The sequence below is a fragment of the Siphateles boraxobius genome, unplaced genomic scaffold, assembly GCF_051911475.1.
Source record: "Siphateles boraxobius isolate OS27281-9 unplaced genomic scaffold, OSU_SipBor_1 77, whole genome shotgun sequence".
Taxonomy (NCBI): Eukaryota; Metazoa; Chordata; class Actinopteri; order Cypriniformes; family Leuciscidae; genus Siphateles; species Siphateles boraxobius.
In genome coordinates, this window is record NW_027509205.1 from 76,129 (window position 1) to 94,284 (window position 18,156).

General features: G+C 40.5%; 45 non-coding genes across 45 annotated transcripts; all 45 read right to left on the bottom strand.

Moving 5' to 3' along the window:
• Positions 1–8: 8 nt before the first annotated feature.
• Positions 9–127, bottom strand: LOC143727051 (5S ribosomal RNA). Its single transcript, XR_013199261.1, has one exon. It is a non-coding gene; the product is annotated as a 5S ribosomal RNA (ribosomal RNA).
• Positions 128–490: 363 nt separating this feature from the next.
• Positions 491–609, bottom strand: LOC143726357 (5S ribosomal RNA). Its single transcript, XR_013198606.1, has one exon. It is a non-coding gene; the product is annotated as a 5S ribosomal RNA (ribosomal RNA).
• Positions 610–982: 373 nt separating this feature from the next.
• Positions 983–1,101, bottom strand: LOC143727063 (5S ribosomal RNA). Its single transcript, XR_013199272.1, has one exon. It is a non-coding gene; the product is annotated as a 5S ribosomal RNA (ribosomal RNA).
• Positions 1,102–1,263: 162 nt separating this feature from the next.
• LOC143727074 (5S ribosomal RNA) lies at positions 1,264–1,382 on the bottom strand. Its single transcript, XR_013199283.1, has one exon. It is a non-coding gene; the product is annotated as a 5S ribosomal RNA (ribosomal RNA).
• A 162-nt stretch (positions 1,383–1,544) lies between these two features.
• LOC143727085 (5S ribosomal RNA) lies at positions 1,545–1,663 on the bottom strand. The gene has a single exon (XR_013199294.1). It is a non-coding gene; the product is annotated as a 5S ribosomal RNA (ribosomal RNA).
• A 372-nt stretch (positions 1,664–2,035) lies between these two features.
• LOC143727096 (5S ribosomal RNA) lies at positions 2,036–2,154 on the bottom strand. Its single transcript, XR_013199305.1, has one exon. It is a non-coding gene; the product is annotated as a 5S ribosomal RNA (ribosomal RNA).
• A 372-nt stretch (positions 2,155–2,526) lies between these two features.
• Positions 2,527–2,645, bottom strand: LOC143727107 (5S ribosomal RNA). Its single transcript, XR_013199316.1, has one exon. It is a non-coding gene; the product is annotated as a 5S ribosomal RNA (ribosomal RNA).
• Positions 2,646–3,008: 363 nt separating this feature from the next.
• Positions 3,009–3,127, bottom strand: LOC143727119 (5S ribosomal RNA). Its single transcript, XR_013199327.1, has one exon. It is a non-coding gene; the product is annotated as a 5S ribosomal RNA (ribosomal RNA).
• A 162-nt stretch (positions 3,128–3,289) lies between these two features.
• LOC143727130 (5S ribosomal RNA) lies at positions 3,290–3,408 on the bottom strand. The gene has a single exon (XR_013199338.1). It is a non-coding gene; the product is annotated as a 5S ribosomal RNA (ribosomal RNA).
• Positions 3,409–3,771: 363 nt separating this feature from the next.
• On the bottom strand, positions 3,772–3,890 carry LOC143727141 (5S ribosomal RNA). The gene has a single exon (XR_013199349.1). It is a non-coding gene; the product is annotated as a 5S ribosomal RNA (ribosomal RNA).
• Positions 3,891–4,052: 162 nt separating this feature from the next.
• On the bottom strand, positions 4,053–4,171 carry LOC143727152 (5S ribosomal RNA). Its single transcript, XR_013199360.1, has one exon. It is a non-coding gene; the product is annotated as a 5S ribosomal RNA (ribosomal RNA).
• Positions 4,172–4,534: 363 nt separating this feature from the next.
• LOC143726444 (5S ribosomal RNA) lies at positions 4,535–4,653 on the bottom strand. Its single transcript, XR_013198691.1, has one exon. It is a non-coding gene; the product is annotated as a 5S ribosomal RNA (ribosomal RNA).
• Positions 4,654–5,026: 373 nt separating this feature from the next.
• On the bottom strand, positions 5,027–5,145 carry LOC143727165 (5S ribosomal RNA). Its single transcript, XR_013199372.1, has one exon. It is a non-coding gene; the product is annotated as a 5S ribosomal RNA (ribosomal RNA).
• Positions 5,146–5,307: 162 nt separating this feature from the next.
• LOC143727176 (5S ribosomal RNA) lies at positions 5,308–5,426 on the bottom strand. The gene has a single exon (XR_013199383.1). It is a non-coding gene; the product is annotated as a 5S ribosomal RNA (ribosomal RNA).
• A 370-nt stretch (positions 5,427–5,796) lies between these two features.
• Positions 5,797–5,915, bottom strand: LOC143726250 (5S ribosomal RNA). Its single transcript, XR_013198502.1, has one exon. It is a non-coding gene; the product is annotated as a 5S ribosomal RNA (ribosomal RNA).
• Positions 5,916–6,076: 161 nt separating this feature from the next.
• On the bottom strand, positions 6,077–6,195 carry LOC143727187 (5S ribosomal RNA). The gene has a single exon (XR_013199394.1). It is a non-coding gene; the product is annotated as a 5S ribosomal RNA (ribosomal RNA).
• Positions 6,196–6,567: 372 nt separating this feature from the next.
• On the bottom strand, positions 6,568–6,686 carry LOC143727199 (5S ribosomal RNA). The gene has a single exon (XR_013199405.1). It is a non-coding gene; the product is annotated as a 5S ribosomal RNA (ribosomal RNA).
• A 162-nt stretch (positions 6,687–6,848) lies between these two features.
• Positions 6,849–6,967, bottom strand: LOC143727210 (5S ribosomal RNA). The gene has a single exon (XR_013199416.1). It is a non-coding gene; the product is annotated as a 5S ribosomal RNA (ribosomal RNA).
• Positions 6,968–7,330: 363 nt separating this feature from the next.
• Positions 7,331–7,449, bottom strand: LOC143727222 (5S ribosomal RNA). The gene has a single exon (XR_013199427.1). It is a non-coding gene; the product is annotated as a 5S ribosomal RNA (ribosomal RNA).
• Positions 7,450–7,610: 161 nt separating this feature from the next.
• Positions 7,611–7,729, bottom strand: LOC143727233 (5S ribosomal RNA). The gene has a single exon (XR_013199438.1). It is a non-coding gene; the product is annotated as a 5S ribosomal RNA (ribosomal RNA).
• Positions 7,730–8,101: 372 nt separating this feature from the next.
• Positions 8,102–8,220, bottom strand: LOC143727244 (5S ribosomal RNA). The gene has a single exon (XR_013199449.1). It is a non-coding gene; the product is annotated as a 5S ribosomal RNA (ribosomal RNA).
• A 372-nt stretch (positions 8,221–8,592) lies between these two features.
• On the bottom strand, positions 8,593–8,711 carry LOC143727256 (5S ribosomal RNA). The gene has a single exon (XR_013199457.1). It is a non-coding gene; the product is annotated as a 5S ribosomal RNA (ribosomal RNA).
• Positions 8,712–8,873: 162 nt separating this feature from the next.
• Positions 8,874–8,992, bottom strand: LOC143727268 (5S ribosomal RNA). The gene has a single exon (XR_013199458.1). It is a non-coding gene; the product is annotated as a 5S ribosomal RNA (ribosomal RNA).
• A 373-nt stretch (positions 8,993–9,365) lies between these two features.
• On the bottom strand, positions 9,366–9,484 carry LOC143727280 (5S ribosomal RNA). The gene has a single exon (XR_013199460.1). It is a non-coding gene; the product is annotated as a 5S ribosomal RNA (ribosomal RNA).
• A 363-nt stretch (positions 9,485–9,847) lies between these two features.
• Positions 9,848–9,966, bottom strand: LOC143727292 (5S ribosomal RNA). The gene has a single exon (XR_013199461.1). It is a non-coding gene; the product is annotated as a 5S ribosomal RNA (ribosomal RNA).
• A 162-nt stretch (positions 9,967–10,128) lies between these two features.
• On the bottom strand, positions 10,129–10,247 carry LOC143727304 (5S ribosomal RNA). The gene has a single exon (XR_013199462.1). It is a non-coding gene; the product is annotated as a 5S ribosomal RNA (ribosomal RNA).
• A 363-nt stretch (positions 10,248–10,610) lies between these two features.
• Positions 10,611–10,729, bottom strand: LOC143727317 (5S ribosomal RNA). The gene has a single exon (XR_013199463.1). It is a non-coding gene; the product is annotated as a 5S ribosomal RNA (ribosomal RNA).
• A 162-nt stretch (positions 10,730–10,891) lies between these two features.
• LOC143727329 (5S ribosomal RNA) lies at positions 10,892–11,010 on the bottom strand. The gene has a single exon (XR_013199465.1). It is a non-coding gene; the product is annotated as a 5S ribosomal RNA (ribosomal RNA).
• A 363-nt stretch (positions 11,011–11,373) lies between these two features.
• On the bottom strand, positions 11,374–11,492 carry LOC143726358 (5S ribosomal RNA). Its single transcript, XR_013198607.1, has one exon. It is a non-coding gene; the product is annotated as a 5S ribosomal RNA (ribosomal RNA).
• A 373-nt stretch (positions 11,493–11,865) lies between these two features.
• Positions 11,866–11,984, bottom strand: LOC143727340 (5S ribosomal RNA). Its single transcript, XR_013199468.1, has one exon. It is a non-coding gene; the product is annotated as a 5S ribosomal RNA (ribosomal RNA).
• Positions 11,985–12,146: 162 nt separating this feature from the next.
• LOC143727352 (5S ribosomal RNA) lies at positions 12,147–12,265 on the bottom strand. The gene has a single exon (XR_013199470.1). It is a non-coding gene; the product is annotated as a 5S ribosomal RNA (ribosomal RNA).
• Positions 12,266–12,637: 372 nt separating this feature from the next.
• Positions 12,638–12,756, bottom strand: LOC143727365 (5S ribosomal RNA). Its single transcript, XR_013199472.1, has one exon. It is a non-coding gene; the product is annotated as a 5S ribosomal RNA (ribosomal RNA).
• A 372-nt stretch (positions 12,757–13,128) lies between these two features.
• Positions 13,129–13,247, bottom strand: LOC143727376 (5S ribosomal RNA). The gene has a single exon (XR_013199473.1). It is a non-coding gene; the product is annotated as a 5S ribosomal RNA (ribosomal RNA).
• Positions 13,248–13,409: 162 nt separating this feature from the next.
• Positions 13,410–13,528, bottom strand: LOC143727388 (5S ribosomal RNA). The gene has a single exon (XR_013199476.1). It is a non-coding gene; the product is annotated as a 5S ribosomal RNA (ribosomal RNA).
• Positions 13,529–13,902: 374 nt separating this feature from the next.
• LOC143727401 (5S ribosomal RNA) lies at positions 13,903–14,021 on the bottom strand. The gene has a single exon (XR_013199478.1). It is a non-coding gene; the product is annotated as a 5S ribosomal RNA (ribosomal RNA).
• A 162-nt stretch (positions 14,022–14,183) lies between these two features.
• LOC143727413 (5S ribosomal RNA) lies at positions 14,184–14,302 on the bottom strand. Its single transcript, XR_013199480.1, has one exon. It is a non-coding gene; the product is annotated as a 5S ribosomal RNA (ribosomal RNA).
• Positions 14,303–14,675: 373 nt separating this feature from the next.
• LOC143727424 (5S ribosomal RNA) lies at positions 14,676–14,794 on the bottom strand. The gene has a single exon (XR_013199489.1). It is a non-coding gene; the product is annotated as a 5S ribosomal RNA (ribosomal RNA).
• A 363-nt stretch (positions 14,795–15,157) lies between these two features.
• On the bottom strand, positions 15,158–15,276 carry LOC143727436 (5S ribosomal RNA). Its single transcript, XR_013199491.1, has one exon. It is a non-coding gene; the product is annotated as a 5S ribosomal RNA (ribosomal RNA).
• A 363-nt stretch (positions 15,277–15,639) lies between these two features.
• Positions 15,640–15,758, bottom strand: LOC143727448 (5S ribosomal RNA). The gene has a single exon (XR_013199495.1). It is a non-coding gene; the product is annotated as a 5S ribosomal RNA (ribosomal RNA).
• Positions 15,759–15,920: 162 nt separating this feature from the next.
• LOC143727459 (5S ribosomal RNA) lies at positions 15,921–16,039 on the bottom strand. The gene has a single exon (XR_013199500.1). It is a non-coding gene; the product is annotated as a 5S ribosomal RNA (ribosomal RNA).
• Positions 16,040–16,402: 363 nt separating this feature from the next.
• LOC143727471 (5S ribosomal RNA) lies at positions 16,403–16,521 on the bottom strand. The gene has a single exon (XR_013199501.1). It is a non-coding gene; the product is annotated as a 5S ribosomal RNA (ribosomal RNA).
• A 162-nt stretch (positions 16,522–16,683) lies between these two features.
• Positions 16,684–16,802, bottom strand: LOC143727484 (5S ribosomal RNA). Its single transcript, XR_013199506.1, has one exon. It is a non-coding gene; the product is annotated as a 5S ribosomal RNA (ribosomal RNA).
• Positions 16,803–17,174: 372 nt separating this feature from the next.
• On the bottom strand, positions 17,175–17,293 carry LOC143727495 (5S ribosomal RNA). Its single transcript, XR_013199509.1, has one exon. It is a non-coding gene; the product is annotated as a 5S ribosomal RNA (ribosomal RNA).
• A 372-nt stretch (positions 17,294–17,665) lies between these two features.
• On the bottom strand, positions 17,666–17,784 carry LOC143727507 (5S ribosomal RNA). The gene has a single exon (XR_013199515.1). It is a non-coding gene; the product is annotated as a 5S ribosomal RNA (ribosomal RNA).
• Positions 17,785–17,946: 162 nt separating this feature from the next.
• LOC143727519 (5S ribosomal RNA) lies at positions 17,947–18,065 on the bottom strand. Its single transcript, XR_013199517.1, has one exon. It is a non-coding gene; the product is annotated as a 5S ribosomal RNA (ribosomal RNA).
• Positions 18,066–18,156: the final 91 nt, after the last annotated feature.

Consider the following 18,156-nt stretch of genomic DNA (forward strand, 5'->3'; position numbering starts at 1 on the left):
TTTTTAAAAGCTTACAGCACCTGGTATTCCCAGGCGGTCTCCCATCCAAGTACTAACCAGGCCCGACCCTGCTTAGCTTCCGAGATCAGACGAGATCGGGCGTGCCCAAGGTGGTATGGCCGTAAGCGAAAACTGCTGCCAAAATTGGGCTATTTAAAAGGTTAGACCATTAGTGAAGAAAACTAAGAACAACTTTTGAAAAAACTCAAACTCTTTCATGCTTTCTGAAGAATCTCAGAGACTTTTTAAGGGTTTTTGAAGAAGCTCAGGGACTCTTTTTTTTTTTTCTTAAAAAAGCTTACAACACCTAGTATTCCCATGCGGCCTCCCATCCAAGTACTAACCAGGCCTTATTTAAAAGCTTAGACCATTAGTGAAGAAGACTAAGAAGAACTTTTGAAAAAACTCAAACTCTTTCATGCTTTCTGAAGAATCTCAGAGACTTTTTAAGGCTTTTTGAAGCTCAGGCACTCTTTTTTTTTTTTTTAAAAGCTTACAGCACCTGGTATTCCCAGGCGGTCTCCCATCCAAGTACTAACCAGGCCCGACCCTGCTTAGCTTCCGAGATCAGACGAGATCGGGCGTGCCCAAGGTGGTATGGCCTTAAGCGAAAACTGCTGCCAAAATTGGGCTATTTAAAAGGTTAGACCATTAGTGAAGAAAACTAAGAACAACTTTTGAAAAAACTCAAACTCTTTCATGCTTTCTGAAGAATCTCAGAGACTTTTTAAGGGTTTTTGAAGAAGCTCAGGGACTCTTTTTTTTTTTTCTTAAAAAAGCTTACAACACCTAGTATTCCCATGCGGCCTCCCATCCAAGTACTAACCAGGCCTTATTTAAAAGCTTAGACCATTAGTGAAGAAGACTAAGAAGAACTTTTGAAAAAACTCAAACTCTTTCATGCTTTCTGAAGAATCTCAGAGACTTTTTAAGGCTTTTTGAAGCTCAGGCACTCTTTTTTTTTTTTTTTTTTTTTTTTAAAAGCTTACAGCACCTGGTATTCCCAGGCGGTCTCCCATCCAAGTACTAACCAGGCCCGACCCTGCTTAGCTTCCGAGATCAGACGAGATCGGGCGTGCCCAAGGTGGTATGGCCGTAAGCGAAAACTGCTGCCAAAATTGGGCTATTTAAAAGGTTAGACCATTAGTGAAGAAAACTAAGAACAACTTTTGAAAAAACTCAAACTCTTTCATGCTTTCTGAAGAATCTCAGAGACTTTTTAAGGCTTTTTGAAGCTCAGGCACTCTTTTTTTTTTTTAAAAAAGCTTACAGCACCTGGTATTCCCAGGCGGTCTCCCATCCAAGTACTAACCAGGCCCGACCCTGCTTAGCTTCCGAGATCAGACGAGATCGGGCGTGCCCAAGGTGGTATGGCCGTAAGCGAAAACTGCTGCCAAAATTGGGCTATTTAAAAGGTTAGACCATTAGTGAAGAAAACTAAGAACAACTTTTGAAAAAACTCAAACTCTTTCATGCTTTCTGAAGAATCTCAGAGACTTTTTAAGGCTTTTTGAAGCTCAGGCACTCTTTTTTTTTTTTTAAAAAGCTTACAGCACCTGGTATTCCCAGGCGGTCTCCCATCCAAGTACTAACCAGGCCCGACCCTGCTTAGCTTCCGAGATCAGACGAGATCGGGCGTGCCCAAGGTGGTATGGCCGTAAGCGAAAACTGCTGCCAAAATTGGGCTATTTAAAAGGTTAGACCATTAGTGAAGAAAACTAAGAACAACTTTTGAAAAAACTCAAACTCTTTCATGCTTTCTGAAGAATCTCAGAGACTTTTTAAGGGTTTTTGAAGAAGCTCAGGGACTCTTTTTTTTTTTTCTTAAAAAAGCTTACAACACCTAGTATTCCCATGCGGCCTCCCATCCAAGTACTAACCAGGCCTTATTTAAAAGCTTAGACCATTAGTGAAGAAGACTAAGAAGAACTTTTGAAAAAACTCAAACTCTTTCATGCTTTCTGAAGAATCTCAGAGACTTTTTAAGGCTTTTTGAAGCTCAGGCACTCTTTTTTTTTATTTTTTTTTTTTTAAAAGCTTACAGCACCTGGTATTCCCAGGCGGTCTCCCATCCAAGTACTAACCAGGCCCGACCCTGCTTAGCTTCCGAGATCAGACGAGATCGGGCGTGCCCAAGGTGGTATGGCCGTAAGCTAAAACTGCTGCCAAAATTGGGCTATTTAAAAGGTTAGACCATTAGTGAAGAAAACTAAGAACAACTTTTGAAAAAACTCAAGCTCTTTCATGCTTTCTGAAGAATCTCAGAGACTTTTTAAGGCTTTTTGAAGAAGCTCAGGGACTCTTTTTTTTTTTTCTTAAAAAAGCTTACAACACCTAGTATTCCCATGCGGCCTCCCATCCAAGTACTAACCAGGCCTTATTTAAAAGCTTAGACCATTAGTGAAGAAGACTAAGAAGAACTTTTGAAAAAACTCAAACTCTTTCATGCTTTCTGAAGAATCTCAGAGACTTTTTAAGGCTTTTTGAAGCTCAGGCACTCTTTTTTTTTTATTTTTTTTTTTTAAAAGCTTACAGCACCTGGTATTCCCAGGCGGTCTCCCATCCAAGTACTAACCAGGCCCGACCCTGCTTAGCTTCCGAGATCAGACGAGATCGGGCGTGCCCAAGGTGGTATGGCCGTAAGCTAAAACTGCTGCCAAAATTGGGCTATTTAAAAGGTTAGACCATTAGTGAAGAAAACTAAGAACAACTTTTGAAAAAACTCAAGCTCTTTCATGCTTTCTGAAGAATCTCAGAGACTTTTTAAGGCTTTTTGAAGAAGCTCAGGGACTCTTTTTTTTTTTTCTTAAAAAAGCTTACAACACCTAGTATTCCCATGCGGCCTCCCATCCAAGTACTAACCAGGCCTTATTTAAAAGCTTAGACCATTAGTGAAGAAGACTAAGAAGAACTTTTGAAAAAACTCAAACTCTTTCATGCTTTCTGAAGAATCTCAGAGACTTTTTAAGGCTTTTTGAAGCTCAGGGACTCTTTTTTTTTTTTTTAAAAGCTTACAGCACCTGGTATTCCCAGGCGGTCTCCCATCCAAGTACTAACCAGGCCCGACCCTGCTTAGCTTCCGAGATCAGACGAGATCGGGCGTGCCCAAGGTGGTATGGCCGTAAGCGAATACTGCTGCCAAAATTGGGCTATTTAAAAGGTTAGACCATTAGTGAAGAAAACTAAGAACAACTTTTGAAAAAACTCAAACTCTTTCATGCTTTCTGAAGAATCTCAGAGACTTTTTAAGGCTTTTTGAAGCTCAGGCACTCTTTTTTTTTTTTTTAAAAGCTTACAGCACCTGGTATTCCCAGGCGGTCTCCCATCCAAGTACTAACCAGGCCCGACCCTGCTTAGCTTCCGAGATCAGACGAGATCGGGCGTGCCCAAGGTGGTATGGCCGTAAGCTAAAACTGCTGCCAAAATTGGGCTATTTAAAAGGTTAGACCATTAGTGAAGAAAACTAAGAACAACTTTTGAAAAAACTCAAGCTCTTTCATGCTTTCTGAAGAATCTCAGAGACTTTTTAAGGCTTTTTGAAGAAGCTCAGGGACTCTTTTTTTTTTTTCTTAAAAAAGCTTACAACACCTAGTATTCCCATGCGGCCTCCCATCCAAGTACTAACCAGGCCTTATTTAAAAGCTTAGACCATTAGTGAAGAAGACTAAGAAGAACTTTTGAAAAAACTCAAACTCTTTCATGCTTTCTGAAGAATCTCAGAGACTTTTTAAGGCTTTTTGAAGCTCAGGGACTCTTTTTTTTTTTTTTAAAAGCTTACAGCACCTGGTATTCCCAGGCGGTCTCCCATCCAAGTACTAACCAGGCCCGACCCTGCTTAGCTTCCGAGATCAGACGAGATCGGGCGTGCCCAAGGTGGTATGGCCGTAAGCGAATACTGCTGCCAAAATTGGGCTATTTAAAAGGTTAGACCATTAGTGAAGAAAACTAAGAACAACTTTTGAAAAAACTCAAACTCTTTCATGCTTTCTGAAGAATCTCAGAGACTTTTTAAGGCTTTTTGAAGCTCAGGCACTCTTTTTTTTTTTTTTAAAAGCTTACAGCACCTGGTATTCCCAGGCGGTCTCCCATCCAAGTACTAACCAGGCCCGACCCTGCTTAGCTTCCGAGATCAGACGAGATCGGGCGTGCCCAAGGTGGTATGGCCGTAAGCGAAAACTGCTGCCAAAATTGGGCTATTTAAAAGGTTAGACCATTAGTGAAGAAAACTAAGAACAACTTTTGAAAAAACTCAAACTCTTTCATGCTTTCTGAAGAATCTCAGAGACTTTTTAAGGGTTTTTGAAGAAGCTCAGGGACTCTTTTTTTTTTTTCTTAAAAAAGCTTACAACACCTAGTATTCCCATGCGGCCTCCCATCCAAGTACTAACCAGGCCTTATTTAAAAGCTTAGACCATTAGTGAAGAAGACTAAGAAGAACTTTTGAAAAAACTCAAACTCTTTCATGCTTTCTGAAGAATCTCAGAGACTTTTTAAGGCTTTTTGAAGCTCAGGCACTCTTTTTTTTTTTTTTAAAAGCTTACATCACCTGGTATTCCCAGGCGGTCTCCCATCCAAGTACTAACCAGGCCCGACCCTGCTTAGCTTCCGAGATCAGACGAGATCGGGCGTGCCCAAGGTGGTATGGCCTTAAGCGAAAACTGCTGCCAAAATTGGGCTATTTAAAAGGTTAGACCATTAGTGAAGAAAACTAAGAACAACTTTTGAAAAAACTCAAACTCTTTCATGCTTTCTGAAGAATCTCAGAGACTTTTTAAGGGTTTTTGAAGAAGCTCAGGGACTCTTTTTTTTTTTTCTTAAAAAAGCTTACAACACCTAGTATTCCCATGCGGCCTCCCATCCAAGTACTAACCAGGCCTTATTTAAAAGCTTAGACCATTAGTGAAGAAGACTAAGAAGAACTTTTGAAAAAACTCAAACTCTTTCATGCTTTCTGAAGAATCTCAGAGACTTTTTAAGGCTTTTTGAAGCTCAGGCACTCTTTTTTTTTTTTTTTTTTTTTTTTAAAAGCTTACAGCACCTGGTATTCCCAGGCGGTCTCCCATCCAAGTACTAACCAGGCCCGACCCTGCTTAGCTTCCGAGATCAGACGAGATCGGGCGTGCCCAAGGTGGTATGGCCGTAAGCGAAAACTGCTGCCAAAATTGGGCTATTTAAAAGGTTAGACCATTAGTGAAGAAAACTAAGAACAACTTTTGAAAAAACTCAAACTCTTTCATGCTTTCTGAAGAATCTCAGAGACTTTTTAAGGCTTTTTGAAGCTCAGGCACTCTTTTTTTTTTTTAAAAAAGCTTACAGCACCTGGTATTCCCAGGCGGTCTCCCATCCAAGTACTAACCAGGCCCGACCCTGCTTAGCTTCCGAGATCAGACGAGATCGGGCGTGCCCAAGGTGGTATGGCCGTAAGCGAAAACTGCTGCCAAAATTGGGCTATTTAAAAGGTTAGACCATTAGTGAAGAAAACTAAGAACAACTTTTGAAAAAACTCAAACTCTTTCATGCTTTCTGAAGAATCTCAGAGACTTTTTAAGGGTTTTTGAAGAAGCTCAGGGACTCTTTTTTTTTTTTCTTAAAAAAGCTTACAACACCTAGTATTCCCATGCGGCCTCCCATCCAAGTACTAACCAGGCCTTATTTAAAAGCTTAGACCATTAGTGAAGAAGACTAAGAAGAACTTTTGAAAAAACTCAAACTCTTTCATGCTTTCTGAAGAATCTCAGAGACTTTTTAAGGCTTTTTGAAGCTCAGGCACTCTTTTTTTTTTTTTTTTTTTTTTAAAGATTACAGCACCTGGTATTCCCAGGCGGTCTCCCATCCAAGTACTAACCAGGCCCGACCCTGCTTAGCTTCCGAGATCAGACGAGATCGGGCGTGCCCAAGGTGGTATGGCCGTAAGCGAATACTGCTGCCAAAATTGGGCTATTTAAAAGGTTAGACCATTAGTGAAGAAAACTAAGAACAACTTTTGAAAAAACTCAAACTCTTTCATGCTTTCTGAAGAATCTCAGAGACTTTTTAAGGCTTTTTGAAGCTCAGGCACTCTTTTTTTTTTTTTAAAAGCTTACAGCACCTGGTATTCCCAGGCGGTCTCCCATCCAAGTACTAACCAGGCCCGACCCTGCTTAGCTTCCGAGATCAGACGAGATCGGGCGTGCCCAAGGTGGTATGGCCGTAAGCTAAAACTGCTGCCAAAATTGGGCTATTTAAAAGGTTAGACCATTAGTGAAGAAAACTAAGAACAACTTTTGAAAAAACTCAAGCTCTTTCATGCTTTCTGAAGAATCTCAGAGACTTTTTAAGGCTTTTTGAAGAAGCTCAGGGACTCTTTTTTTTTTTTCTTAAAAAAGCTTACAACACCTAGTATTCCCATGCGGCCTCCCATCCAAGTACTAACCAGGCCTTATTTAAAAGCTTAGACCATTAGTGAAGAAGACTAAGAAGAACTTTTGAAAAAACTCAAACTCTTTCATGCTTTCTGAAGAATCTCAGAGACTTTTTAAGGCTTTTTGAAGCTCAGGCACTCTTTTTTTTTTATTTTTTTTTTTTAAAAGCTTACAGCACCTGGTATTCCCAGGCGGTCTCCCATCCAAGTACTAACCAGGCCCGACCCTGCTTAGCTTCCGAGATCAGACGAGATCGGGCGTGCCCAAGGTGGTATGGCCGTAAGCGAAAACTGCTGCCAAAATTGGGCTATTTAAAAGGTTAGACCATTAGTGAAGAAAACTAAGAACAACTTTTGAAAAAACTCAAACTCTTTCATGCTTTCTGAAGAATCTCAGAGACTTTTTAAGGCTTTTTGAAGCTCAGGGACTCTTTTTTTTTTTTTTAAAAGCTTACAGCACCTGGTATTCCCAGGCGGTCTCCCATCCAAGTACTAACCAGGCCCGACCCTGCTTAGCTTCCGAGATCAGACGAGATCGGGCGTGCCCAAGGTGGTATGGCCGTAAGCTAAAACTGCTGCCAAAATTGGGCTATTTAAAAGGTTAGACCATTAGTGAAGAAAACTAAGAACAACTTTTGAAAAAACTCAAGCTCTTTCTTGCTTTCTGAAGAATCTCAGAGACTTTTTAAGGCTTTTTGAAGAAGCTCAGGGACTCTTTTTTTTTTTTCTTAAAAAAGCTTACAACACCTAGTATTCCCATGCGCCCTCCCATCCAAGTACTAACCAGGCCTTATTTAAAAGCTTAGACCATTAGTGAAGAAGACTAAGAAGAACTTTTGAAAAAACTCAAACTCTTTCATGCTTTCTGAAGAATCTCAGAGACTTTTTAAGGCTTTTTGAAGCTCAGGGACTCTTTTTTTTTTTTTTAAAAGCTTACAGCACCTGGTATTCCCAGGCGGTCTCCCATCCAAGTACTAACCAGGCCCGACCCTGCTTAGCTTCCGAGATCAGACGAGATCGGGCGTGCCCAAGGTGGTATGGCCGTAAGCGAATACTGCTGCCAAAATTGGGCTATTTAAAAGGTTAGACCATTAGTGAAGAAAACTAAGAACAACTTTTGAAAAAACTCAAACTCTTTCATGCTTTCTGAAGAATCTCAGAGACTTTTTAAGGCTTTTTGAAGCTCAGGCACTCTTTTTTTTTTTTAAAAAGCTTACAGCACCTGGTATTCCCAGGCGGTCTCCCATCCAAGTACTAACCAGGCCCGACCCTGCTTAGCTTCCGAGATCAGACGAGATCGGGCGTGCCCAAGGTGGTATGGCCGTAAGCGAAAACTGCTGCCAAAATTGGGCTATTTAAAAGGTTAGACCATTAGTGAAGAAAACTAAGAACAACTTTTGAAAAAACTCAAACTCTTTCATGCTTTCTGAAGAATCTCAGAGACTTTTTAAGGGTTTTTGAAGAAGCTCAGGGACTCTTTTTTTTTTTTCTTAAAAAAGCTTACAACACATAGTATTCCCATGCGGCCTCCCATCCAAGTACTAACCAGGCCTTATTTAAAAGCTTAGACCATTAGTGAAGAAGACTAAGAAGAACTTTTGAAAAAACTCAAACTCTTTCATGCTTTCTGAAGAATCTCAGAGACTTTTTAAGGCTTTTTGAAGCTCAGGCACTCTTTTTTTTTTTTTTTTTTTTTTTAAAAGCTTACAGCACCTGGTATTCCCAGGCGGTCTCCCATCCAAGTACTAACCAGGCCCGACCCTGCTTAGCTTCCGAGATCAGACGAGATCGGGCGTGCCCAAGGTGGTATGGCCGTAAGCTAAAACTGCTGCCAAAATTGGGCTATTTAAAAGGTTAGACCATTAGTGAAGAAAACTAAGAACAACTTTTGAAAAAACTCAAGCTCTTTCATGCTTTCTGAAGAATCTCAGAGACTTTTTAAGGCTTTTTGAAGAAGCTCAGGGACTCTTTTTTTTTTTTCTTAAAAAAGCTTACAACACCTAGTATTCCCATGCGGCCTCCCATCCAAGTACTAACCAGGCCTTATTTAAAAGCTTAGACCATTAGTGAAGAAGACTAAGAAGAACTTTTGAAAAAACTCAAACTCTTTCATGCTTTCTGAAGAATCTCAGAGACTTTTTAAGGCTTTTTGAAGCTCAGGCACTCTTTTTTTTTTATTTTTTTTTTTTAAAAGCTTACAGCACCTGGTATTCCCAGGCGGTCTCCCATCCAAGTACTAACCAGGCCCGACCCTGCTTAGCTTCCGAGATCAGACGAGATCGGGCGTGCCCAAGGTGGTATGGCCGTAAGCGAAAACTGCTGCCAAAATTGGGCTATTTAAAAGGTTAGACCATTAGTGAAGAAAACTAAGAACAACTTTTGAAAAAACTCAAACTCTTTCATGCTTTCTGAAGAATCTCAGAGACTTTTTAAGGCTTTTTGAAGCTCAGGGACTCTTTTTTTTTTTTTTAAAAGCTTACAGCACCTGGTATTCCCAGGCGGTCTCCCATCCAAGTACTAACCAGGCCCGACCCTGCTTAGCTTCCGAGATCAGACGAGATCGGGCGTGCCCAAGGTGGTATGGCCGTAAGCTAAAACTGCTGCCAAAATTGGGCTATTTAAAAGGTTAGACCATTAGTGAAGAAAACTAAGAACAACTTTTGAAAAAACTCAAGCTCTTTCTTGCTTTCTGAAGAATCTCAGAGACTTTTTAAGGCTTTTTGAAGAAGCTCAGGGACTCTTTTTTTTTTTTCTTAAAAAAGCTTACAACACCTAGTATTCCCATGCGCCCTCCCATCCAAGTACTAACCAGGCCTTATTTAAAAGCTTAGACCATTAGTGAAGAAGACTAAGAAGAACTTTTGAAAAAACTCAAACTCTTTCATGCTTTCTGAAGAATCTCAGAGACTTTTTAAGGCTTTTTGAAGCTCAGGCACTCTTTTTTTTTTTTTTTTTTTTTTTTAAAAGCTTACAGCACCTGGTATTCCCAGGCGGTCTCCCATCCAAGTACTAACCAGGCCCGACCCTGCTTAGCTTCCGAGATCAGACGAGATCGGGCGTGCCCAAGGTGGTATGGCCGTAAGCTAAAACTGCTGCCAAAATTGGGCTATTTAAAAGGTTAGACCATTAGTGAAGAAAACTAAGAACAACTTTTGAAAAAACTCAAGCTCTTTCATGCTTTCTGAAGAATCTCAGAGACTTTTTAAGGCTTTTTGAAGAAGCTCAGGGACTCTTTTTTTTTTTTCTTAAAAAAGCTTACAACACCTAGTATTCCCATGCGGCCTCCCATCCAAGTACTAACCAGGCCTTATTTAAAAGCTTAGACCATTAGTGAAGAAGACTAAGAAGAACTTTTGAAAAAACTCAAACTCTTTCATGCTTTCTGAAGAATCTCAGAGACTTTTTAAGGCTTTTTGAAGCTCAGGGACTCTTTTTTTTTTTTTTAAAAGCTTACAGCACCTGGTATTCCCAGGCGGTCTCCCATCCAAGTACTAACCAGGCCCGACCCTGCTTAGCTTCCGAGATCAGACGAGATCGGGCGTGCCCAAGGTGGTATGGCCGTAAGCGAATACTGCTGCCAAAATTGGGCTATTTAAAAGGTTAGACCATTAGTGAAGAAAACTAAGAACAACTTTTGAAAAAACTCAAACTCTTTCATGCTTTCTGAAGAATCTCAGAGACTTTTTAAGGCTTTTTGAAGCTCAGGCACTCTTTTTTTTTTTTTTAAAAGCTTACAGCACCTGGTATTCCCAGGCGGTCTCCCATCCAAGTACTAACCAGGCCCGACCCTGCTTAGCTTCCGAGATCAGACGAGATCGGGCGTGCCCAAGGTGGTATGGCCGTAAGCTAAAACTGCTGCCAAAATTGGGCTATTTAAAAGGTTAGACCATTAGTGAAGAAAACTAAGAACAACTTTTGAAAAAACTCAAGCTCTTTCATGCTTTCTGAAGAATCTCAGAGACTTTTTAAGGCTTTTTGAAGAAGCTCAGGGACTCTTTTTTTTTTTTCTTAAAAAAGCTTACAACACCTAGTATTCCCATGCGGCCTCCCATCCAAGTACTAACCAGGCCTTATTTAAAAGCTTAGACCATTAGTGAAGAAGACTAAGAAGAACTTTTGAAAAAACTCAAACTCTTTCATGCTTTCTGAAGAATCTCAGAGACTTTTTAAGGCTTTTTGAAGCTCAGGGACTCTTTTTTTTTTTTTTAAAAGCTTACAGCACCTGGTATTCCCAGGCGGTCTCCCATCCAAGTACTAACCAGGCCCGACCCTGCTTAGCTTCCGAGATCAGACGAGATCGGGCGTGCCCAAGGTGGTATGGCCGTAAGCGAATACTGCTGCCAAAATTGGGCTATTTAAAAGGTTAGACCATTAGTGAAGAAAACTAAGAACAACTTTTGAAAAAACTCAAACTCTTTCATGCTTTCTGAAGAATCTCAGAGACTTTTTAAGGCTTTTTGAAGCTCAGGCACTCTTTTTTTTTTTTTTAAAAGCTTACAGCACCTGGTATTCCCAGGCGGTCTCCCATCCAAGTACTAACCAGGCCCGACCCTGCTTAGCTTCCGAGATCAGACGAGATCGGGCGTGCCCAAGGTGGTATGGCCGTAAGCGAAAACTGCTGCCAAAATTGGGCTATTTAAAAGGTTAGACCATTAGTGAAGAAAACTAAGAACAACTTTTGAAAAAACTCAAACTCTTTCATGCTTTCTGAAGAATCTCAGAGACTTTTTAAGGGTTTTTGAAGAAGCTCAGGGACTCTTTTTTTTTTTTCTTAAAAAAGCTTACAACACCTAGTATTCCCATGCGGCCTCCCATCCAAGTACTAACCAGGCCTTATTTAAAAGCTTAGACCATTAGTGAAGAAGACTAAGAAGAACTTTTGAAAAAACTCAAACTCTTTCATGCTTTCTGAAGAATCTCAGAGACTTTTTAAGGCTTTTTGAAGCTCAGGCACTCTTTTTTTTTTTTTTAAAAGCTTACAGCACCTGGTATTCCCAGGCGGTCTCCCATCCAAGTACTAACCAGGCCCGACCCTGCTTAGCTTCCGAGATCAGACGAGATCGGGCGTGCCCAAGGTGGTATGGCCTTAAGCGAAAACTGCTGCCAAAATTGGGCTATTTAAAAGGTTAGACCATTAGTGAAGAAAACTAAGAACAACTTTTGAAAAAACTCAAACTCTTTCATGCTTTCTGAAGAATCTCAGAGACTTTTTAAGGGTTTTTGAAGAAGCTCAGGGACTCTTTTTTTTTTTTCTTAAAAAAGCTTACAACACCTAGTATTCCCATGCGGCCTCCCATCCAAGTACTAACCAGGCCTTATTTAAAAGCTTAGACCATTAGTGAAGAAGACTAAGAAGAACTTTTGAAAAAACTCAAACTCTTTCATGCTTTCTGAAGAATCTCAGAGACTTTTTAAGGCTTTTTGAAGCTCAGGCACTCTTTTTTTTTTTTTTTTTTTTTTTTAAAAGCTTACAGCACCTGGTATTCCCAGGCGGTCTCCCATCCAAGTACTAACCAGGCCCGACCCTGCTTAGCTTCCGAGATCAGACGAGATCGGGCGTGCCCAAGGTGGTATGGCCGTAAGCGAAAACTGCTGCCAAAATTGGGCTATTTAAAAGGTTAGACCATTAGTGAAGAAAACTAAGAACAACTTTTGAAAAAACTCAAACTCTTTCATGCTTTCTGAAGAATCTCAGAGACTTTTTAAGGCTTTTTGAAGCTCAGGCACTCTTTTTTTTTTTTTAAAAAGCTTACAGCACCTGGTATTCCCAGGCGGTCTCCCATCCAAGTACTAACCAGGCCCGACCCTGCTTAGCTTCCGAGATCAGACGAGATCGGGCGTGCCCAAGGTGGTATGGCCGTAAGCGAAAACTGCTGCCAAAATTGGGCTATTTAAAAGGTTAGACCATTAGTGAAGAAAACTAAGAACAACTTTTGAAAAAACTCAAACTCTTTCATGCTTTCTGAAGAATCTCAGAGACTTTTTAAGGGTTTTTGAAGAAGCTCAGGGACTCTTTTTTTTTTTTCTTAAAAAAGCTTACAACACCTAGTATTCCCATGCGGCCTCCCATCCAAGTACTAACCAGGCCTTATTTAAAAGCTTAGACCATTAGTGAAGAAGACTAAGAAGAACTTTTGAAAAAACTCAAACTCTTTCATGCTTTCTGAAGAATCTCAGAGACTTTTTAAGGCTTTTTGAAGCTCAGGCACTCTTTTTTTTTATTTTTTTTTTTTTAAAAGCTTACAGCACCTGGTATTCCCAGGCGGTCTCCCATCCAAGTACTAACCAGGCCCGACCCTGCTTAGCTTCCGAGATCAGACGAGATCGGGCGTGCCCAAGGTGGTATGGCCGTAAGCTAAAACTGCTGCCAAAATTGGGCTATTTAAAAGGTTAGACCATTAGTGAAGAAAACTAAGAACAACTTTTGAAAAAACTCAAGCTCTTTCATGCTTTCTGAAGAATCTCAGAGACTTTTTAAGGCTTTTTGAAGAAGCTCAGGGACTCTTTTTTTTTTTTCTTAAAAAAGCTTACAACACCTAGTATTCCCATGCGGCCTCCCATCCAAGTACTAACCAGGCCTTATTTAAAAGCTTAGACCATTAGTGAAGAAGACTAAGAAGAACTTTTGAAAAAACTCAAACTCTTTCATGCTTTCTGAAGAATCTCAGAGACTTTTTAAGGCTTTTTGAAGCTCAGGCACTCTTTTTTTTTTATTTTTTTTTTTTAAAAGCTTACAGCACCTGGTATTCCCAGGCGGTCTCCCATCCAAGTACTAACCAGGCCCGACCCTGCTTAGCTTCCGAGATCAGACGAGATCGGGCGTGCCCAAGGTGGTATGGCCGTAAGCGAAAACTGCTGCCAAAATTGGGCTATTTAAAAGGTTAGACCATTAGTGAAGAAAACTAAGAACAACTTTTGAAAAAACTCAAACTCTTTCATGCTTTCTGAAGAATCTCAGAGACTTTTTAAGGCTTTTTGAAGCTCAGGGACTCTTTTTTTTTTTTTTAAAAGCTTACAGCACCTGGTATTCCCAGGCGGTCTCCCATCCAAGTACTAACCAGGCCCGACCCTGCTTAGCTTCCGAGATCAGACGAGATCGGGCGTGCCCAAGGTGGTATGGCCGTAAGCTAAAACTGCTGCCAAAATTGGGCTATTTAAAAGGTTAGACCATTAGTGAAGAAAACTAAGAACAACTTTTGAAAAAACTCAAGCTCTTTCTTGCTTTCTGAAGAATCTCAGAGACTTTTTAAGGCTTTTTGAAGAAGCTCAGGGACTCTTTTTTTTTTTTTCTTAAAAAAGCTTACAACACCTAGTATTCCCATGCGCCCTCCCATCCAAGTACTAACCAGGCCTTATTTAAAAGCTTAGACCATTAGTGAAGAAGACTAAGAAGAACTTTTGAAAAAACTCAAACTCTTTCATGCTTTCTGAAGAATCTCAGAGACTTTTTAAGGCTTTTTGAAGCTCAGGCACTCTTTTTTTTTTTTTTTTTTTTTTTTAAAAGCTTACAGCACCTGGTATTCCCAGGCGGTCTCCCATCCAAGTACTAACCAGGCCCGACCCTGCTTAGCTTCCGAGATCAGACGAGATCGGGCGTGCCCAAGGTGGTATGGCCGTAAGCGAAAACTGCTGCCAAAATTGGGCTATTTAAAAGGTTAGACCATTAGTGAAGAAAACTAAGAACAACTTTTGAAAAAACTCAAACTCTTTCATGCTTTCTGAAGAATCTCAGAGACTTTTTAAGGCTTTTTGAAGCTCAGGGACTCTTTTTTTTTTTTTTAAAAGCTTACAGCACCTGGTATTCCCAGGCGGTCTCCCATCCAAGTACTAACCAGGCCCGACCCTGCTTAGCTTCCGAGATCAGACGAGATCGGGCGTGCCCAAGGTGGTATGGCCGTAAGCTAAAACTGCTGCCAAAATTGGGCTATTTAAAAGGTTAGACCATTAGTGAAGAAAACTAAGAACAACTTTTGAAAAAACTCAAGCTCTTTCTTGCTTTCTGAAGAATCTCAGAGACTTTTTAAGGCTTTTTGAAGAAGCTCAGGGACTCTTTTTTTTTTTTTCTTAAAAAAGCTTACAACACCTAGTATTCCCATGCGCCCTCCCATCCAAGTACTAACCAGGCCTTATTTAAAAGCTTAGACCATTAGTGAAGAAGACTAAGAAGAACTTTTGAAAAAACTCAAACTCTTTCATGCTTTCTGAAGAATCTCAGAGACTTTTTAAGGCTTTTTGAAGCTCAGGCACTCTTTTTTTTTTTTTTTTTTTTTTTAAAAGCTTACAGCACCTGGTATTCCCAGGCGGTCTCCCATCCAAGTACTAACCAGGCCCGACCCTGCTTAGCTTCCGAGATCAGACGAGATCGGGCGTGCCCAAGGTGGTATGGCCGTAAGCTAAAACTGCTGCCAAAATTGGGCTATTTAAAAGGTTAGACCATTAGTGAAGAAAACTAAGAACAACTTTTGAAAAAACTCAAGCTCTTTCATGCTTTCTGAAGAATCTCAGAGACTTTTTAAGGCTTTTTGAAGAAGCTCAGGGACTCTTTTTTTTTTTTCTTAAAAAAGCTTACAACACCTAGTATTCCCATGCGGCCTCCCATCCAAGTACTAACCAGGCCTTATTTAAAAGCTTAGACCATTAGTGAAGAAGACTAAGAAGAACTTTTGAAAAAACTCAAACTCTTTCATGCTTTCTGAAGAATCTCAGAGACTTTTTAAGGCTTTTTGAAGCTCAGGGACTCTTTTTTTTTTTTTTAAAAGCTTACAGCACCTGGTATTCCCAGGCGGTCTCCCATCCAAGTACTAACCAGGCCCGACCCTGCTTAGCTTCCGAGATCAGACGAGATCGGGCGTGCCCAAGGTGGTATGGCCGTAAGCTAAAACTGCTGCCAAAATTGGGCTATTTAAAAGGTTAGACCATTAGTGAAGAAAACTAAGAACAACTTTTGAAAAAACTCAAGCTCTTTCATGCTTTCTGAAGAATCTCAGAGACTTTTTAAGGCTTTTTGAAGAAGCTCAGGGACTCTTTTTTTTTTTTCTTAAAAAAGCTTACAACACCTAGTATTCCCATGCGGCCTCCCATCCAAGTACTAACCAGGCCTTATTTAAAAGCTTAGACCATTAGTGAAGAAGACTAAGAAGAACTTTTGAAAAAACTCAAACTCTTTCATGCTTTCTGAAGAATCTCAGAGACTTTTTAAGGCTTTTTGAAGCTCAGGGACTCTTTTTTTTTTTTTTAAAAGCTTACAGCACCTGGTATTCCCAGGCGGTCTCCCATCCAAGTACTAACCAGGCCCGACCCTGCTTAGCTTCCGAGATCAGACGAGATCGGGCGTGCCCAAGGTGGTATGGCCGTAAGCGAATACTGCTGCCAAAATTGGGCTATTTAAAAGGTTAGACCATTAGTGAAGAAAACTAAGAACAACTTTTGAAAAAACTCAAACTCTTTCATGCTTTCTGAAGAATCTCAGAGACTTTTTAAGGCTTTTTGAAGCTCAGGCACTCTTTTTTTTTTTTTTAAAAGCTTACAGCACCTGGTATTCCCAGGCGGTCTCCCATCCAAGTACTAACCAGGCCCGACCCTGCTTAGCTTCCGAGATCAGACGAGATCGGGCGTGCCCAAGGTGGTATGGCCGTAAGCTAAAACTGCTGCCAAAATTGGGCTATTTAAAAGGTTAGACCATTAGTGAAGAAAACTAAGAACAACTTTTGAAAAAACTCAAGCTCTTTCATGCTTTCTGAAGAATCTCAGAGACTTTTTAAGGCTTTTTGAAGAAGCTCAGGGACTCTTTTTTTTTTTTCTTAAAAAAGCTTACAACACCTAGTATTCCCATGCGGCCTCCCATCCAAGTACTAACCAGGCCTTATTTAAAAGCTTAGACCATTAGTGAAGAAGACTAAGAAGAACTTTTGAAAAAACTCAAACTCTTTCATGCTTTCTGAAGAATCTCAGAGACTTTTTAAGGCTTTTTGAAGCTCAGGGACTCTTTTTTTTTTTTTTAAAAGCTTACAGCACCTGGTATTCCCAGGCGGTCTCCCATCCAAGTACTAACCAGGCCCGACCCTGCTTAGCTTCCGAGATCAGACGAGATCGGGCGTGCCCAAGGTGGTATGGCCGTAAGCGAATACTGCTGCCAAAATTGGGCTATTTAAAAGGTTAGACCATTAGTGAAGAAAACTAAGAACAACTTTTGAAAAAACTCAAACTCTTTCATGCTTTCTGAAGAATCTCAGAGACTTTTTAAGGCTTTTTGAAGCTCAGGCACTCTTTTTTTTTTTTTTAAAAGCTTACAGCACCTGGTATTCCCAGGCGGTCTCCCATCCAAGTACTAACCAGGCCCGACCCTGCTTAGCTTCCGAGATCAGACGAGATCGGGCGTGCCCAAGGTGGTATGGCCGTAAGCGAAAACTGCTGCCAAAATTGGGCTATTTAAAAGGTTAGACCATTAGTGAAGAAAACTAAGAACAACTTTTGAAAAAACTCAAACTCTTTCATGCTTTCTGAAGAATCTCAGAGACTTTTTAAGGGTTTTTGAAGAAGCTCAGGGACTCTTTTTTTTTTTTCTTAAAAAAGCTTACAACACCTAGTATTCCCATGCGGCCTCCCATCCAAGTACTAACCAGGCCTTATTTAAAAGCTTAGACCATTAGTGAAGAAGACTAAGAAGAACTTTTGAAAAAACTCAAACTCTTTCATGCTTTCTGAAGAATCTCAGAGACTTTTTAAGGCTTTTTGAAGCTCAGGCACTCTTTTTTTTTATTTTTTTTTTTTTAAAAGCTTACAGCACCTGGTATTCCCAGGCGGTCTCCCATCCAAGTACTAACCAGGCCCGACCCTGCTTAGCTTCCGAGATCAGACGAGATCGGGCGTGCCCAAGGTGGTATGGCCGTAAGCTAAAACTGCTGCCAAAATTGGGCTATTTAAAAGGTTAGACCATTAGTGAAGAAAACTAAGAACAACTTTTGAAAAAACTCAAGCTCTTTCATGCTTTCTGAAGAATCTCAGAGACTTTTTAAGGCTTTTTGAAGAAGCTCAGGGACTCTTTTTTTTTTTTCTTAAAAAAGCTTACAACACCTAGTATTCCCATGCGGCCTCCCATCCAAGTACTAACCAGGCCTTATTTAAAAGCTTAGACCATTAGTGAAGAAGACTAAGAAGAACTTTTGAAAAAACTCAAACTCTTTCATGCTTTCTGAAGAATCTCAGAGACTTTTTAAGGCTTTTTGAAGCTCAGGCACTCTTTTTTTTTTATTTTTTTTTTTTAAAAGCTTACAGCACCTGGTATTCCCAGGCGGTCTCCCATCCAAGTACTAACCAGGCCCGACCCTGCTTAGCTTCCGAGATCAGACGAGATCGGGCGTGCCCAAGGTGGTATGGCCGTAAGCGAAAACTGCTGCCAAAATTGGGCTATTTAAAAGGTTAGACCATTAGTGAAGAAAACTAAGAACAACTTTTGAAAAAACTCAAACTCTTTCATGCTTTCTGAAGAATCTCAGAGACTTTTTAAGGCTTTTTGAAGCTCAGGGACTCTTTTTTTTTTTTTTAAAAGCTTACAGCACCTGGTATTCCCAGGCGGTCTCCCATCCAAGTACTAACCAGGCCCGACCCTGCTTAGCTTCCGAGATCAGACGAGATCGGGCGTGCCCAAGGTGGTATGGCCGTAAGCTAAAACTGCTGCCAAAATTGGGCTATTTAAAAGGTTAGACCATTAGTGAAGAAAACTAAGAACAACTTTTGAAAAAACTCAAGCTCTTTCT